Below are 16,487 nucleotides of genomic sequence, written 5' to 3'. Positions count from 1 at the left end.
GCACTGACAGAGGCGAGGCTGCCGGACACTGGCGCCACCGGGCCCTCTGACCACCACCAGTAGGCAACGGGTGAAGTGTCTTGCCCAAGGACACAACGACCGAGACTGTCCGAGCCGGGGCTCGAACCGGTAACCTTCCGATTACAAGGCGAACTCCCAACTCTTGAGCCACGATCGCCCCGGATTTAGATCAGGGAACACGCAGGATGGTCCAAAAGATTGGAAGAAGTCCCTTGTCCTGTGGGCATTGTGTACTGAAGCGTTGTCCTATTGAAAAACCCAGTCATTACCACACAGACGAGGGCCCTCAGTCGTTAGGCATGCTCTCTGCAACATCTTGAAAAAGCCAGCTTCCATTTGACATCCCTGCACCTCCTGAAGCTCCATTGTTCCACTGAAGGAAAAAGCACCCCGGACCATTATGGCGCCCCCTCCACTGTGACGCGTAGAAAATATCTTCGGTGGGATCTGCTTGTCATGCCAGTAACATTGGAAACCATCAGGACCATCAAGGTTAATTTTTTTCTCATCAGAGAATAAAACTTTTTTCCACCTTTCAATGTCCCATGTTTGGTGCTTTCTCATAAAGTCCAAATGGTCAGTTCTGTGGTGTTCAAGGAGACGAGGCCTTTGAAGACACTTTTTGTTTTTGAAGCCCTTTAGTCTCAGATGCCGTATGATGGTTATGGGGCTGCATTCGGCAATAGTAACTTTGGGCCAAGGATCGTCCAGTGTCTTGACCAACAGCCAATTGGATTCTCCGGCTCAGTGCTGGTGAAATTCTTTTGGGTCTTCCACTGGACTTTTTTGTTCCATTCTAAATGACTGTCTTACTGCCTCCCACCTCAGCAGTGATGGCGTGCTGTGAGAGGCCCTGCTTATGCAGTTTAACAACCACGTTCAAAAAGGGAAAGTTTTTTTGCCTTTGGCATCAGAATGTAATGACAATGTGACTATCTGGCAGAAAATGAGAGTGAATCCACATTTTTGCACAGATTTGGCCTTTTAAAGGCATGTGGTCCGAAACTTATTATCAGCTGCAAAACAGCCTGTTTATAGGACTACTTTGTGTCTTCCTTCTATATTTTATATTCCCCTTGCTGTAACACCCAAATTTCTCATTCGTGGGATAATACAGGTTTATTCTATTCTATTCTCTATTCTAAAATGTTTTGTCTCACTCCCATTTCTTCTTGTTGCATGTTGAAGCTCTACTTGGAACCTTGTTAAGATACAACCTTGCAACATATGAGTTTTTGGCATTTTTCAACATGCAAAAAAAGTTCAAGTGGTCTTAAACTTTTGATCAGGACTGTATTAAAAAACTTAAAACTGTATAAATGTAATTAAAGTAAATAATTTTTAATGTACAGTCCTGAATGCAAAGATGTTCGATTTACTATCATTTAAATCATTTCCTAAAAGTAAAAGTAAAAAAAAAGCAAAAATCTCATGCAAGAAGCTTAAACCTTTTTAAATTTTTTGTGTTTTCGCTTAAAAAAATATTAAAATGTTATCAAAATATATGTGTTTAAACTTCTGCCAACCCATTTGACTGTGTTGCAGTCTTAATATTGCAATATGCTGATATCTAAACTCAAGAAAGATCTGTAAAAATGACCAGAAAGTAATTTGTGTTTTGTTTTTTATCAATCAGAATCAGAATCCTTATTCGACATTACATATCAGATGTTCAAGGTGTAGATGTACAAGCAGCATTTAGAATAATAGCTAACAATATGTTAACAAATGTACAAGTGAATTAAAAAAGATTAATACATACAATAAAAGATACCAAATCACATTAAAAGAGCTGTTTTAACAGTCTGATATTTCTGGCTGTCCTGATCATTGATTTACAGCATCGCCTACAATCACTTAATATAACCACTTATATTAAAAGAACATCTAGCTCAGTATAAATAATCCAGAAAAATCACTGACTGTGCAAAAGGTCATATTTCCCACCAGTTTACTCTATGACATGAGTTGTGAGAACTCGTGGCTGCTAAATCAAATTTCTGGCTGTGTCAAGAGCAGATTATCCTCCCTCAATTGTAGGACATGGTTGTTACTGTATGTGGTAGTGGGAGGGGGGTGTATGTGTGGGGGAGGGAGACCTGAGGTGGAAAATACAGGAAAGTTGAGTCGCTGCCAGGGATATGTTGGGCCACCTGAGGAGCATTCGAGCTGTTCCTCTTGCTCTGTTGGATTTGAAACTGACCCAGTTGCTCTGGAGGTGCGCCCGTTTGCCCCGCTTTAACAAACTGTTTCTTTTTAAAAAGATAAAGATTGGAAAATGATTAGTGGAGGAAACTGCCGCATGTTGTGACATAGGTCATAATGTGGGAAGTTACACGTAGATTGTGGTGATCGGTTAACCGTGTGACCGTTAATGTTGGGAACCTTTTGGTAGCAGTTTCAGACAAGTGAGTAATGCACAAGATGGTGACACAGAGGAAATAACCATGTATGCAACTTTAATGACCAGGGTGAGTCACACGTGCTGCTCGACAGCTCTTTCTCTATCAAACACACACGCACGCACCAGGGTTTGTTCACTGGCATCACCTCCTGCCAGAGGGCACTCATCCCACAAACCCTCTCTGCTGGTGAGTTTCATGTGAGAGGTGGTGGACTCATGCCTTTAGTCGTGTCATACTGAGCCATCACAGCTTCAATTCTTTTTTTCCCCAAACACACAAAGCACCGGAGGAAAAATCGCAACATCCCACATTCACAGGTGTGTCTGAAGAGAGTGTGATTGATCATATGCTGGGTATCTCCCACCATCTGACATGCTGCTCCCATCACATTGGATGTGAAAATGAATCAGTCACCTCAGCTGTGCATCAAACTGTGTCACCTTTGCTGGTACTTTTCTGTATAGTTTAGCTCATATTTGCTTAAATTAAAAATATTACAAATGCAAACATCAATTGAGTGTATATATATATCTATATCTATCCTTCCAGCTTGGGTCCTCTATCAGAGGCCTGGGAGCTTGAGGGTCCTGCGCAGTATCTTAGCTGTATCTGTATCTTGGCAGTATCTCCTGGAGCCTCTCACCTAGCTTGGGAGTTACTGCACCTAGTGCTCTGATTACCACTGGGACCACTGTTACCTTCACTCTCCACATCTTCTCGAGCTCTTCTCTGAGCCCTTGGTATTTCTCAAGTTTGTCGTGTTCCGTTTCTTCCTGAGGTTGCTGTCATTCGGAACCGCTATATCTATCACTACGCCCGTCTTCTTCTGTTTGCCTACTACCACTATGTCCGCTTGGTTACCACCATTTTGTCCACCTGTATCTGGAAGTCCCACAGTATCTTAGCTTGGTCATTCTCCACCACCCTTGAGGGGAAGTCCCATTTTGACCTCGGGACTTCCTGGCCATATTCGGCACAGGTGTTTCTGTATACTATGCCGGCCACTTGGTTATGGCGTTCTATGTATTCCCTGCATGCTAGCATCTTGCACCCTGCTGTTATATGCTGGATGGTCTCAGGGGCATCTTTACAAAGCCTGGACCTAGGGTTTTGCCTGGTGTGATAGACCACACCAGGTTTGGTATATGTAAAGAAATTAGAACAAGCTGAGATTTAAAGTAGAGTAGAGTTACTACTCCCCAACTGGTTGGTGAGTTGTGGCCAGAGATTGTGGAGGGCTGTCACTGAGTGGTCTCTAGGTTTGTGGGACTGGGGCTTTAGTGACTATCACAGTGACTGCCTGCAACCTAGGGCTGCACGATTAATCGTTAGAAAATCGCGATCTCAATTCATACTTATGTGCGATCTCATTTCCAAATGACAACGATTTAAAAAAAAAAAAGAAAGACGACGACGATGATTGTACCGCATTTTGGGACGTAATCTGCATGAAAACAAGCGCTCACTCTTCCTGCTCAACAAATGACGAGGGCGGAGCCTTATACCACGTGATACAGAAGCTGTGCCGTGTGATGCTTAAATTGGCAGGGAAAAAACAACGGAGAACACGTCAGGGATGACGAGAAAGTGACAGGAGAAAATCCGTCCCGGTCAACCACCCAAACATCAATAACGGGAACCTTATACAGCGCTTCCCTATACACGTTGAACTCCCGCAGGCACAAAGAAATTACAGAGGCTATCACTTATCACCTGACCAAAGATATGGCTCCCATCAACACTGTGCAAAACGAGGGATTTAGGAAAATGATCAACACCCTAGACAAACGCTACACAGTGCCGTCCCGCAACTATTTTTCTATTGTTGCACTACCTGCTCTATACACGCAGTGTCGAGCAACGGTGGAGACGGAATTTCAAGCAGTACATTTTGCGGCAACCACAAAATGTGAGACATTTGTTGTTTTTATGTTTATTGTTTTTATGTTCAGTCTCAACTGTTACGAAGTTGATGTGCAGTTAATAAGTGCAATAAATATTTATATTGGAAAAGAAAATCGTGAGAGAATCGTGATCTCAATTCTAAGCAAAAAAATCGTTATTCTCATTTTATGCAAAATCGTGCAGCCCTACTGCAACCACTCACCAAGCAGTTGGAAATACACATTTTTCCATAGCAAGCAGTGGTGGCCAGGGAGTCATTGACCAGCCTCTAGGCCTGTGTGACTGGGGCCCAAGTTCAAGTCTGAGTCTTATGACTGTCATTGTCACTGTGGTTTCCTTGGTCATTTCAGGCGTGGTTTTGTTCCTATGTCTTTTGTCTCTGTCATCGTTTTTAGTGTTACTCTTTATGTTTCAGTGTTAAATTGTCCTTTGGTTATTAATGTTTGCTGTTTTGTTTTTGTTTTTGTCTTGTTTTGATTTTGCTTCCTGTTTTGTTTCTTTCCTTCTTTTTTCACCACCTGCCCCAACTTATTTAGTCTCACCTGAATTTATCCACTCTTTCAACAACTACGATACCCTAGTAGCAAACAGTAGTCCACTAGTAGGTCTGTCATTATGCATCCATACATTGTGCAAACTAGAAAAAAGTCATTTGAAACTCTTGTGCAGATCCCAGACTTTCAGCTGTAGTAAATATGTCAGGCTTTATGCTGACAAGAAACAGTCTTGAGTGCGGTGAGTTCCTGACAGAGAGAGGGGAGCTTAACGTTGTGTAAAGTGCAAAATGTAAATCAAACAGAAGAGCTTGGCGCTCCATAAAAGCTTCTGTTTGAGAATTGTTCTTTGTGTAAACATCATATGGGTTTAATGAAGATTTGGAACAAACTATTGCTGTTACCGTCAGACTGCAGTAAGAAGATTTTTAACAACAAAGAGCTGTCGAACTTTGCCAGATCATCGCCTGACCTGGTGTCAAAGCTGTGCTAATATAAGTGGTATGAGGACAAACAAAGGCCTTAGCTGAGTAGTTGTGACTTTGGTAGCTTCACAACTTTGTTGACTGGAATTTTCCTTTTAGTTTGTAGCACTGAACAGATGCTTGAAGCAAGTGCCAGCCGTGGCCCTGCTGTTACTATGCAACTGCTGACAACCTGTAAGATGCACAGCAGTGTTTTTGCTAAAGGTGAAATATTTTCCAGCTCATGTTAACAACACTTTTATTGCTGAAAGTGAAGGTCTCGGGAGATCTTAGGTGCTTTCTTCTTATTGAAAAAAAAAAAAGTTTGTTAAACGCTTGGCTTGAGCAGAAGCCAAGCATTTGATTGTCACAAGGTCATAAGTAGCCTCGGCATAAAAAGGTATTATTCTGACAAAATGTAGCCGCTAAGATAACGGCGTACAGTAAGGAAGAAGTTAGCCAGTTTGGTTTTTGTCTGTCACATTTTTCTATCACATGCTTTGCACAATTACACAGTTTCAACACATTGGATAGCACTGCGTTGACAAACACTGAAACGGAGTTGGGTGCCGGGGTTTCTCAGCTGTCTTCAGCGCTTCTGTCAGCCTCAGTGACTCTTAAGTGCTGCTATCTGGTGTGTTCCCGTTAAACTAATATGTGAAACACGAGGGCTTATCGCAGCGCTGTAATTCCTCTGCAGTTATTCATTTATATAGAATGACTTGTCAGCACTTCTGCTTGCTGTGTGTGAAACATGCAGAGGCTGGAGAATGATCAAACTTGCATTTTCAAGTGGTCTTCTGGAATCAGAAAAGCTCATTATTTGTCACATGCTTAATGTTATCGAACTTAAAACTAACTGCATGGCTCTTCTTCAAGATATCAGGGTTTATTTGCTTCATCAAACATTTCCAGCTATTTTGAGATTTTCAACAATCAGTAGATTGCTTCTGGTTAATTTATGCAAAATGCAGTCCACTGCAGTTGCTGAGTAATACGCTCTGAACAATATTTTCATTACCATATACAGTTGTCGTTTACATACTCTCATCATGGGCATGAATGTCATGGTAATTTTGTGCTTTTAATTATTTCTTTGAACTGTTCTTTTTCCAGTGTGGAATGATTGTACAGCATGTATCTTTAATGACTTTAAAAAACAAGAACTGGATGATTAATCTTTAATTTATTTTGGATTTCTCTGATCTAAACAGGCTCAAAATTATACATATACCAACACTAACATTTGTTGAAATGTCCTTTAACAAATGGTTCTTCCCAGAATTGGTAGATCTCATTGAAACTTTTGAAGTTTCCTGGCACAGACCCAAAATTTTGAATGACGTTGAGGCTGTTGCTTTGGGGCGGCCTCTTCAGAAGCTTAATGTTAGCCTGCTTTATCCATTGCAAAACCAGTTATGATGTGTGTTTGGATTCATTGTCCAGATGGAACGCCCAACTGTGTCTAAGTTTGAGCTGTCTACCTCCTGATCTGATGTGAAACAGAAGAATGTGGAGGTAGTCCTTTTTTCCTCATTTCATCCACTTTGTGTAATGTACCAGTGTCACTGGCAGCAAAACAGCCTCAAAGCATGACGTTACTACCACCGTGCTTGATAATCAAATTTAGCCTCACCCTTACTCCTCCAAACATACCTCCGGTCATTGTAGCCAAATGGCTTAAACTTTGTCTTGTCTGGACATAAAAGTTTTCTCCAGAAGGCATTTGGCTTGTCCTTGTGGGGAGCTACAAATTTCAGTCGAGCTTGTAGGAGTCACTTTTGGAGCATGGGGCTTCTTTCTTGGTTGGCACTCCCTGTGAGACTCACTTCACAGTGGACAGTGACGCTGGTGTGACTTCATGCCCATGATGAGTCTTTGTAAACAGTAAGCAGTATCAATTTTATTCTTAACACATAAATATTAACCTAAAACCCTATAATAATAATACAACTGCCTTTTCAGAATATTAATAGATAAAAACAAGGAATTATTCACTCAGTTTTTCAAACTTTGCACTCCAGTGTCTTCTTTCTCTTAATATTTATGCTTAACCTAATTCCAGAAGCAGCTTATGGCCAACCATCCTTGAGTAATGTCCTCATAGCCTCCTCTGTGGTAGTTAACCATTTCGCACCGAGGAGCATTTCTGTGTTTGCTAATTGTAACTGCAGGAGTGCACTTTTTGTTGAAGTCATAGAGCAGACGCAATGAAAAGTGACATTTTCAGGGCACGCGCATTAACTGGGCCAGTTTGTATCTGTTTGACTGGTCTGCTCTATGTGTTTAGACATCTGTCAGAGAAGTCCTACGGATTGTTTCAAACTGTCCGCTGCATGGCAGTAGCAGGTGGTTTAGCTCAACAAGAGGTGTGCCACTAATCTGAGGAGGTATCCAATAGACGTAAGTTATAAATAAGTGAGTATCCTCGCTGTGGCCTCAGTGTGGAGTCGACTTTGTAAAGAAACACTGAGCTGAAATTCAGAATCCCAACACCTCAAATTTGGCATCGCATCGCCCTCCTTAGCAGTTGCCTAAAGTGTATAATTAGCATATGCTATTTTCGAAACAGGCGTCCCCGTCTCAACATGCTGCTATCTTACACTTCTTTCTATTTACCCTGCAAATATTTTTGGAGCAGGCATGTAAAGTTTTTTTGGTACACTTCGCTTCGACTAGACTATTAGGATGTTTCAAACAAAACTGAGGTATCATCACATTAATATACATTGTAAAAATCATGATTATTATTAATATATTAAGAAAACTATTCAAGGTCTGTTCGTAAAGCACAAAAAGAGGTGATTCTTAGGAGTCCGATGTCTCCTTTACAAGTAATGAAAAGGCCTCTTCTAAGACTTTGTTGCATCACCTCTGTCGTACTTTCAGTGTCATGGCCTGAAAACATTGCCCTTGCTACTGTTGTGTGTATATTTTAGAACTGGTATGTGGCTCAGCTTCACATGCAGGACTCTCTTCTTCACGTGCCTCTCATGTAGCCTTAAGTACAGTAGATCTCTGCTCTCACTGATTTACATTAAGTCCTAGGACTGTAAAATAAGCACAAAATGGTTACTGTTGGAGTATGCAAAAGGACTAATGCTGCTTTAAAGTTTTAAATATGTAGGAGGCACTGAAGAATGCTTTTGTTGCAATGCTGTGGCTACATGATAAAATTCTAGACATTTCTGTAAGATTTCTGATGATTAACTTGGAAAATGAAAAGAATGTTCCCTGCAAAGACGTAAACAAGTGAACCCTCATGCTCAAAGCTGCGTGTTAGTGACACGTTTCACAGATATACCATCCAAAGAGAAAGAAGTGATCCTTTTGATCATCAGATTTTACTTCACGTGGGTTTAAGTCTGAAATAAAAGAAGCTGTAGCTGTGGTTGGGAGGTATTTGTTTTGAGCAGACTCTGTCTCAAGATCCGAATGATTATTAGAAAGAAGTATTACTTCTAATAATAAGACAGGAGAGCTGCAAAAATAAGTTTACCACATCTCAATTAACACTAGCGAGGATCTTTGTTGACTTCTATTTGTAATCAAAAGTTTGTGACAGCTAGATTTTTATTCAGGAATTTAAATTTCCAAATAAAAGACTAGGAATACAGATTTATTAAAGGCTGCACATTCTAGCTTTAACTTTTCACTGATCCTGAATACAAATCATGTCATATATTTTAAGTATATATATTTTCAATAAAACTTTATTGATCCTGAAGGTTGACCCCGAAGGAAATTGGGTATTTAAATATAATCACATATTTAAGAGATTATAAACTGGTTGGCTTAATCCAAAAAGTGTTGAAATCCAATCTGCTTTTGTGTCACTATAACTAGTAAGGAAGCTTATATATGTTACTCGTATCAGTGGAGTCTTGTCCAAAAAAATAGTTTTTGCTGTTGTATTCTCTCTTTATGTTTTCACAGGGTTTCTTTCTGAGCTTTGGAGAGGAATAGTTCATGCTCAGTTGTTGCTTTTGCATAACATTGTAGGAATTCTCTTTGAAAGCACAGCCAAAAATGTAATGACCAGAAAATGACAGGACATTAGTGTATTTATTTTAATTTTTAAAAACAAATAATGTTGGGCAAAAATGCCAAGAACATCTTCTTAAGTTCACACTAAAGAATGTTAGGATATGCACACTAAGTAAAAAAATATAAATCTAATGTTAATAGTTGTCTTTGTGGTTAATATTAGATCTGTTATCTGTCTTTTACTATTGCTTATATGTTCTTTTTGATCTTCATTGCTAACTTTCCCCATGCAGGATAATGTGAGTGTTTATATTTCACTCTGAGTCGTTAAAGTAGTGCAGCAGGTTGTTGGATTAAGAAAAAAGAAAAAATGAGTCAACATCAGACTTGTAGAAGTGTACCTCCCTCCCTCTTGTGACTGTGTGTGGGCGGAGCTGCAGCCTGTTGAGTGGCCAGGGGGCAGGCTGTAGTAGACTCTGTGTCAGACAGAGGGAGAGTGTGGACGTGCGGACTCAGAGCTGTCATCTGAAAGAGATTTAAACTTCTCTGTACCTGTGGATTTTTTTTCTTCAGACGTCCCCCCCGAAAGAGGGACTGATCTGCCTGTGGGCCAGATAAAGGAAAGCTGTTTTAGATCTGACGTGAGTTTCTGTTTAACAGCTGACTGGGACAGAGCGTAAGTAATGCTGTTACAATGACTACCCTTGTGTTCATTAACTGCGTGGTGCCGTGGCTGCATGAATCATTGATGCGAGTGCGCTGCAGTTCTGGTTACCTGTTAAAACAATGCTAGGAAAACCTATCATTTGCCTGTGGAGAATTATGACGTTTTTATGAGTGAGCCCATGTGAGGTTAGCTTCTGTCTTTAAAAGGAAAAGTGGGTGTGAGTTGACATGAGACAGACCACCATCCTCTCCACTAGGTCTTTATCGTAAGGTGATAGGAGGGCAATGGGGTCATTAAAAACCCACTCTGAGTGCAGCCTCGTGCATGTGTCTGCAGTGCGTTCGTATTTGTGGGTGATTGTTTACATGTAGGAGATACCCATGCATTAAGTGATGTTGATCTTGGACTCATTTCCCTTAGAATAATAGGTATTTGCCTGGGTGTGTTACATTTGAACACTTTTTGGCATGTATTGGCTGTCTCTAGTGTCTTTAAGCTGAGGTAGAGCTCTTCAGGAGTGAGCCTGTGTCTGGGGGTTTGGGCTCCTATCTGCAGGCAGAGGGTAGGAAATGTGGGTGCAAGTACATCGGCATCTTCTCCAAGCTACTTTTTGTAAATCAAGAGGGGTATGGAAAATCAGATGAAAGAACAGAATCATTAGCATGTACTTTTCCAATTGAAATAGGAATCGTTTTTTGGAATTTTGTTTGATAGAATATGGAAACATCAAATAATGTTGTCACTGACATGCTGCTGGCAAAACAATCTACTAATGGCAAACTATCAGAAATGTGGTTAGCAGTCAATCAGTAGAAGGATATGGTTGATTTTCCCCCATTGGAGTAAGCTTTAGTTTTATTATTTTACATTTAAAAATAACTTGTGTATGATATTGTCTTTTGTATTCTTACATCACGTTTATTTCATTTCCCTAATATAAAAATGCTCAATAAATATGGAAATAGTGCCGTCTGACTAGAATAACTTCTGGTTGTGAACTTTGGAGGTTTCAAGCTTCCCCATAAGCTTTTTTTATGTTGCATATTTTACTGCAGCTGGCTGTGCGTACAATGATGTTCTCTTTTAGGTGTCAAACTCTGTATGTTTATCATTCCACACAGTAAAGGTCATTCAAAACATCCAGGCTATTTTTTGGAGTGGACTTTTTGGAGTGGAGGGTAACTTTACCATAAAACAATCTGCATCACTGTCATCTTACAGGATACATCCTCAGGAAAACTTGATATCCCCCTTAAAAGCCTGTCTGTGTTTGTCTAGCATCTATCTACCAACAGGAGACTGAGAGATAACCCTCACAAACAAGCTTTCACACAGACACAGATTCTCAAGTGATCAACAAACACCCAACAGAACGGGAATAAATGGGAGCTTTCATGAATTTTCAAGAATGGTGGATTATTCCACAAGAGGGTGGAATATAATCAACAGTGCTATCACATTTGTGGCAGGGATTTTCTTTTTCTTTTTTTCTGGCCCTCTATATGGAGATTGGTCTGTCTGCTGTAGGAAAAAAGCTTGTCTGTGCTGACCTTGGCCTGCTGTTTCTTTTGGTTTGATCCACAAAGAAAACAGCTGGCAGTTGCATTCTGGATGCCGGCGGCCTCGACAATGAGCTGCCTGTATGATGCTGTCAGAGAGGCTTTGGCTCGTTGGTAAAGGATGGTGCCTGTTATATCAATAGCTCAAATCCAGACTTCACAAAAAAGTTAAATTTATGACATGGTGGTTGTTGCTTGCAGTGAGAGCCTGCCTTGACCTGAACGCTGCTGAAACATTCCTCTGCAGACTGAAAGTGTGTTCTAGGCGCTGCTGTGCTGCATCAAGTCTGCTCAAAGTAGTGTAAGCAAGGCAGAACTGTGTGCTGTCAATGGTAGCAGCTCAAAGCAATGAGCAACCTGTTGCTGATTACTAAATCTGTATTGTGAAGAACAGGAAAAGAAGAAATTAATCATACTGCATCACACTGTTTTACCACAGCTAATCCTCCGTGCTGGCCCCACGTTCACACTTCTAGTTTGTCAGCATATCCCAGGGGTATTTTCTCAGCTTTAGGCTGCTCTCATCCTCCTTCATCTGTTTATATTGTCAGGTTGACTCTTGCCCCAACATAAAGTATGCGTATGCGTGTCTGCTATGTACAGCATTTGTACTATACGTTGGTTCTCAGCAGTTGTGAAAAATATTTTTAAGAGATGTGTTCAGCCAAAATGTTGCCCAATAAGGTCTCTGATCTATACTTACTGCAGTAACCTCAGCTATTCTTTTGTATTCATGGTGTGTCTTATAGAGAAGTTCCTGCAAATGAGCCCTCAAGTAAAATAAATAACATAGAAAGTCAAGATTTTGGTAACTTTAGGTCAAGTTACACGATTCTCATCAGCAGGTGGAGTTTGCTCAGTGGTCAGGAAATCTCAGATTATTCCGTTTCTTTTCCTGAGTGTCGGCAATCGTCTGTAATGCTTTAAAAGTTCAAAATCAGAGTCTGACCAAGACTGCAAAGTCCATGTACTAGCTGTTCTGGACTTTTTAATCATGTCACATGTCCTTTAGATGTTGTGATTTTATCTGACTTCCTTTATGTTTTTCTAAGTGTTGTTGAAAACAAGACAAAAAAGGGTTAATAGCCGGGGTACAGAAGGGAAGGGCCAGCCACTTGTAACCTAAAGGTTAAACACAGGCCTTTAGGGAGTCCTATTACTGTGTACTCACTGATGGGAACTCTGCAAACATGCATTCTGGGAGCACAGCAGGCTTCTCTGTTTATTCCCAGTCTAGTGCTGTGCCATGGTGTGGGAAATGACTGTGGACATGGAACATGGCCAGATCAGTGCTCTCGTGTCAGCGTCTCCTAGACCCACACATGTGCCTTTTTAACCCTCATGTAACACGCATCGAAAAAACGTCACATCCACATGAAGTACTGCGGGACCTATTTTATCTATTTTAACTGTACACAACCCTTTGAAACAGCTTTACAAAACTATGTGGAGTATGTTTACACACGTGTCAGCATTTCCTACATGCTGGTGTGAGAGTTGCAAAATTCCCATTTCAGGGTATATTTCCGTCACTCATCACCTCGCACCTGTTCCTCGTGCATGTTTCATTATAAAGCTGTATTTTAAATCTTAAAGCTATAATAAGAACGCATCGACTATTGGATCACAGATAGGAAATGTACATCATGTCACTGTTAGTGGTTGAATTTGTTTGTGTCCTTCCTGATGTGAGTGCGGGAGTAGCTCTGATGATTGAATCAGCCTCCAGCCGAGCCTTGTTTGGCAGCTTGTCCCTCCCCTGTAGCCGTGATTTGATATCTCTAAGCATTCCAGGTTATGCCCTTTACTCTGCTAATGGTGCCACTGACCCTTAAAGACATTCCTGTCGCAGCTCTCCAATCACACGTCTGATTGCCGCTCGTCATAAACATGCTGTCTTTTAACATTGCGATTACTTACTTTATAGAGACATATTCGATGGACATTGGCTGAAACACCGAACTGACATAGTAGCTCTTCTCTAACCTTGGACACAAATAGTACAATGTAGCCCACTGCAAAAGGCACTCTCGCCTCTCATGTGTCATGTTGCATGGAGCTCAAATATTACACACTTTACCTCGTTGTAAATCTGTTGATCAATTTTTATGAGAGTGCAGGTAAACTGTGATTTTAGTTAGCTAACTCTTATGTGAATATGTAGGCCCTGCTTGGTTGTTTTGAGGTGTCTGAAAGTCCTTTAACTTTATGAAGCACATGGACAGTTGTGGGTTGCTAATTAAATAGATCATCGTACGATCATCGGTCTTCAGTCTTTATTGCCTATTATGTTGAATTTGGCCCTTGAGTGTGACCTTTCAGAATACTTTCTGCTTTCAGATATTGAAATGATGATGAGTCATGTGAGGCAGTTGGATGGTGGCACAGTTGTAGCGAATCTACTTCTTTATTTCTTTGTTTTTTTAAAAACAACAACAACAAAAAAACCCTTTTATAGATTGATCCTGTTTTCTGACACAGTAACATGATCTCTTTTCCTCTCTACGCCTGCGGTCCGAGAGATGGAAACAGAAATGGAGCAAAGGGGTTAAATGCAACAGAGCCCACAGGACAGCAGTAGACTAAAAGCTTCCTGTGGCAGAGCAGAGTGTAAGCCGGACCTGGCAGACAGGCTGGCAGGGCAGATGTTTTAGGTGAGAGGCACAGTAGATAGCTCTGGTTGAATAATTCATCAGATCGGATTGAAGATGAGATATATTAAGACAGAGTACACAGGCCATCCTATGGCCTCTTTCAGCACTTTTTGTGCAGCATGAGTGGCTGCAGGGCTCAGATCCCCCTGCATCTCTGCTTTCTTTCTGGCAGTTATCCACTAGAGTCTGGGCAGTGCAGGAGACAGTTATAGATGTGCTGGCTCTAGGTCTAGAGAGGCCTCCAGACATCTGGAGGGGATGAAGCTGTTCAGCATGCAGGTGCAGTTCAAGCTCACAGCAACTAACACTGCTGATGACTTCTTCTGTGGTCACTGGGTCTTATTGGGGCATAAAATGCATAAAGAAATACTTTTTTTCAGTGATTGGATTGCTTAAACTCTAAAAAATCAGTACCCTGACTAAATCTAAACAATCCTGCACAGAGCTCAGTTTATCAGGTATCTGCATATTAAACTGTTTCAAGTATTAAAATGTCTTCTGGCCTCGCTTTTTGTCCACTTCTCTTTCTGGTTTGTTAGTGATCCAAGCAAGACAAGGCTGTTTATCCTGTCCCAGCTCATGCATCAAATCACTAACTTTACATCGTATAGTTTATAAATAATGAGATGAATCACTTGCTTGGCTCATGGTAACGTCAGAGACCAGCTACAGAGCAGCCTCTTGGGTTTACTGGATGTTTGTTAAGAGAGACCTGAATGTTCTTGTTATCTGCCTATTATTTTTATAAGCCTAAATGACAATTTGACCTTTTCTGGTTTACGGGAATGTACTTCATCATTATAGATAATAGGATTTTTTTTCCACGTTATCTGGAAATTCACCTGAAAAAAGAAAGATGGTTTGATGTTATCTGCTGAATTTCCTAATTTAGTCCTTTCTTGTCTGCAAAATAATAAACCATCCCTCAGCGCCTCTACGTTGTGAAATAGGTGAGGAAATGTGCGCTTCTCTGACATCACAGTGAAAAGGCTCAACTTTCTAGTAACACACCATTTCACCTCCATCTCTCCATGACATCAGCTCCCACCTACACGAATCCAGCTGGGCGCCGTGCAGACATGTCAGGGCTTCGATTGTATCTCGAGCACACGCTGGTGCAAACATGGAGGTACGTGAACTTTAAGGGTCCTTATTATATGCAGTGCAGTTCTGCCTCAACTGACTGCTCAGAGCAATTTGGCTTTAAGATGTCATGAACTTGGATGTTTGTTAGATTATTCTTTTTTGTTGTTGTTGTTAAAAATTACTCAGTAGAATTGAAGCAATTTTTAACATACCCCTGTACCTGCAGGCAAGCTCACTGAGCTCTGTCATCTGATAGTTTGCTAATCCCCTGATTATGCTTGTCTAGTTAAGTAGAAGAGTCAGTCAGTCATCCATTAAATCATCAAGCCACGGGATCAATGTTGGGCCATATATTTGCAATGTGCGTGATTTGTGTGTGTGATTTAAAGGGCAAATGAAAAAGGGCACAAGGATAAAAAAAAAGTAAAGAGCAAACATGTGAAGTTGAATCTAAACTGAGCAGTGCTGGCTTGACAAGTGTGACCTTGAGTATCTGGATCAGCAGCAGCCTATAGGCAGATACTCTTGATTGACAAGAGCTCATCTCCCCCGTATGGTTTACCAGATTCGCTGCCCTTATAGGTCAGATCTGGTTGTCTGGGATATTGGATCTCAATGATTGGAATTTAACCCAAATATCATTGTAGCGACGGATTCTCAAGATAGCTCGGATGACTAGGATACCAGCGTTTAAGTGATGGCTGAATACTTCGCGTTAGGAATGCGCAGCTTGCTATTGATCGGTACTAAGTGAGGTCACTTGATGTGGGTGGCAGCTGCCCTACTCTCGGACCCCATATAAAGAACACAGACTACCCCCACAAAGACTTTTTAATGTGGTTTGTTCTCCAGATAAAGAGGTCAAAAATTAACTTTTTAAATACTGACTGTTAAGGGTTAACACGAGAGATAAGACACAACTGAACAAGTATGACTACAAGACCAGGAAAGGAGTCATTCGTCAATCTTTGTGTACTCTCATGAGCTCGGTTTAGAGAACTTGGTTTTTGGTCATTGTTAGTGGACTTCCCTGAATCTCACTGAATGTGTTGTTGAAGAGCGATAAGCCTTTCAAAACATGCATTTTGCTTCAAGTGGAATGCCTGAATAAAAGAAGGAAAAGTCTACGACTACTGTCATGTTAAGAGCTGTGGATACTTAAATAAAAGTTTAGCAATAATCAGACTTACAGTCATATCGCTCCTGGTGAACAATCACTAGTTGCTACTTCAGCTCTGGGTATTG

The 16,487-nt window shown here is 40.9% G+C and overlaps 1 protein-coding gene across 6 annotated transcripts in view; it reads left to right on the top strand.

Annotated features, from left to right (window-relative positions):
* sema4ba (sema domain, immunoglobulin domain (Ig), transmembrane domain (TM) and short cytoplasmic domain, (semaphorin) 4Ba) overlaps positions 1–16,487 on the top strand; it is an 84,403-nt gene that overhangs the window by 34,210 nt on the left and 33,706 nt on the right. For 2 of the 6 annotated variants that reach the window (XM_039614158.1, XM_039614157.1), the window contains one exon: positions 15,198–15,285. The exons of 2 other annotated variants lie outside the window; for them this stretch is intronic. The gene's annotated coding sequence lies outside the window, so the exon portion shown is untranslated. Of the gene's footprint in view, positions 1–9,768; positions 9,953–15,197; positions 15,286–16,487 lie in introns of those variants that run through there. 2 more of the 6 variants (XM_031747487.2, XM_031747483.2) reach the window with 2 other exon arrangements.

Source organism: Oreochromis aureus, linkage group 7, assembly GCF_013358895.1.
Source record: "Oreochromis aureus strain Israel breed Guangdong linkage group 7, ZZ_aureus, whole genome shotgun sequence".
Taxonomy (NCBI): Eukaryota; Metazoa; Chordata; class Actinopteri; order Cichliformes; family Cichlidae; genus Oreochromis; species Oreochromis aureus.
The sequence above is the reverse complement of the archived record's forward strand: the minus strand, read 5'-3'. Positions and strand labels throughout refer to the sequence as shown.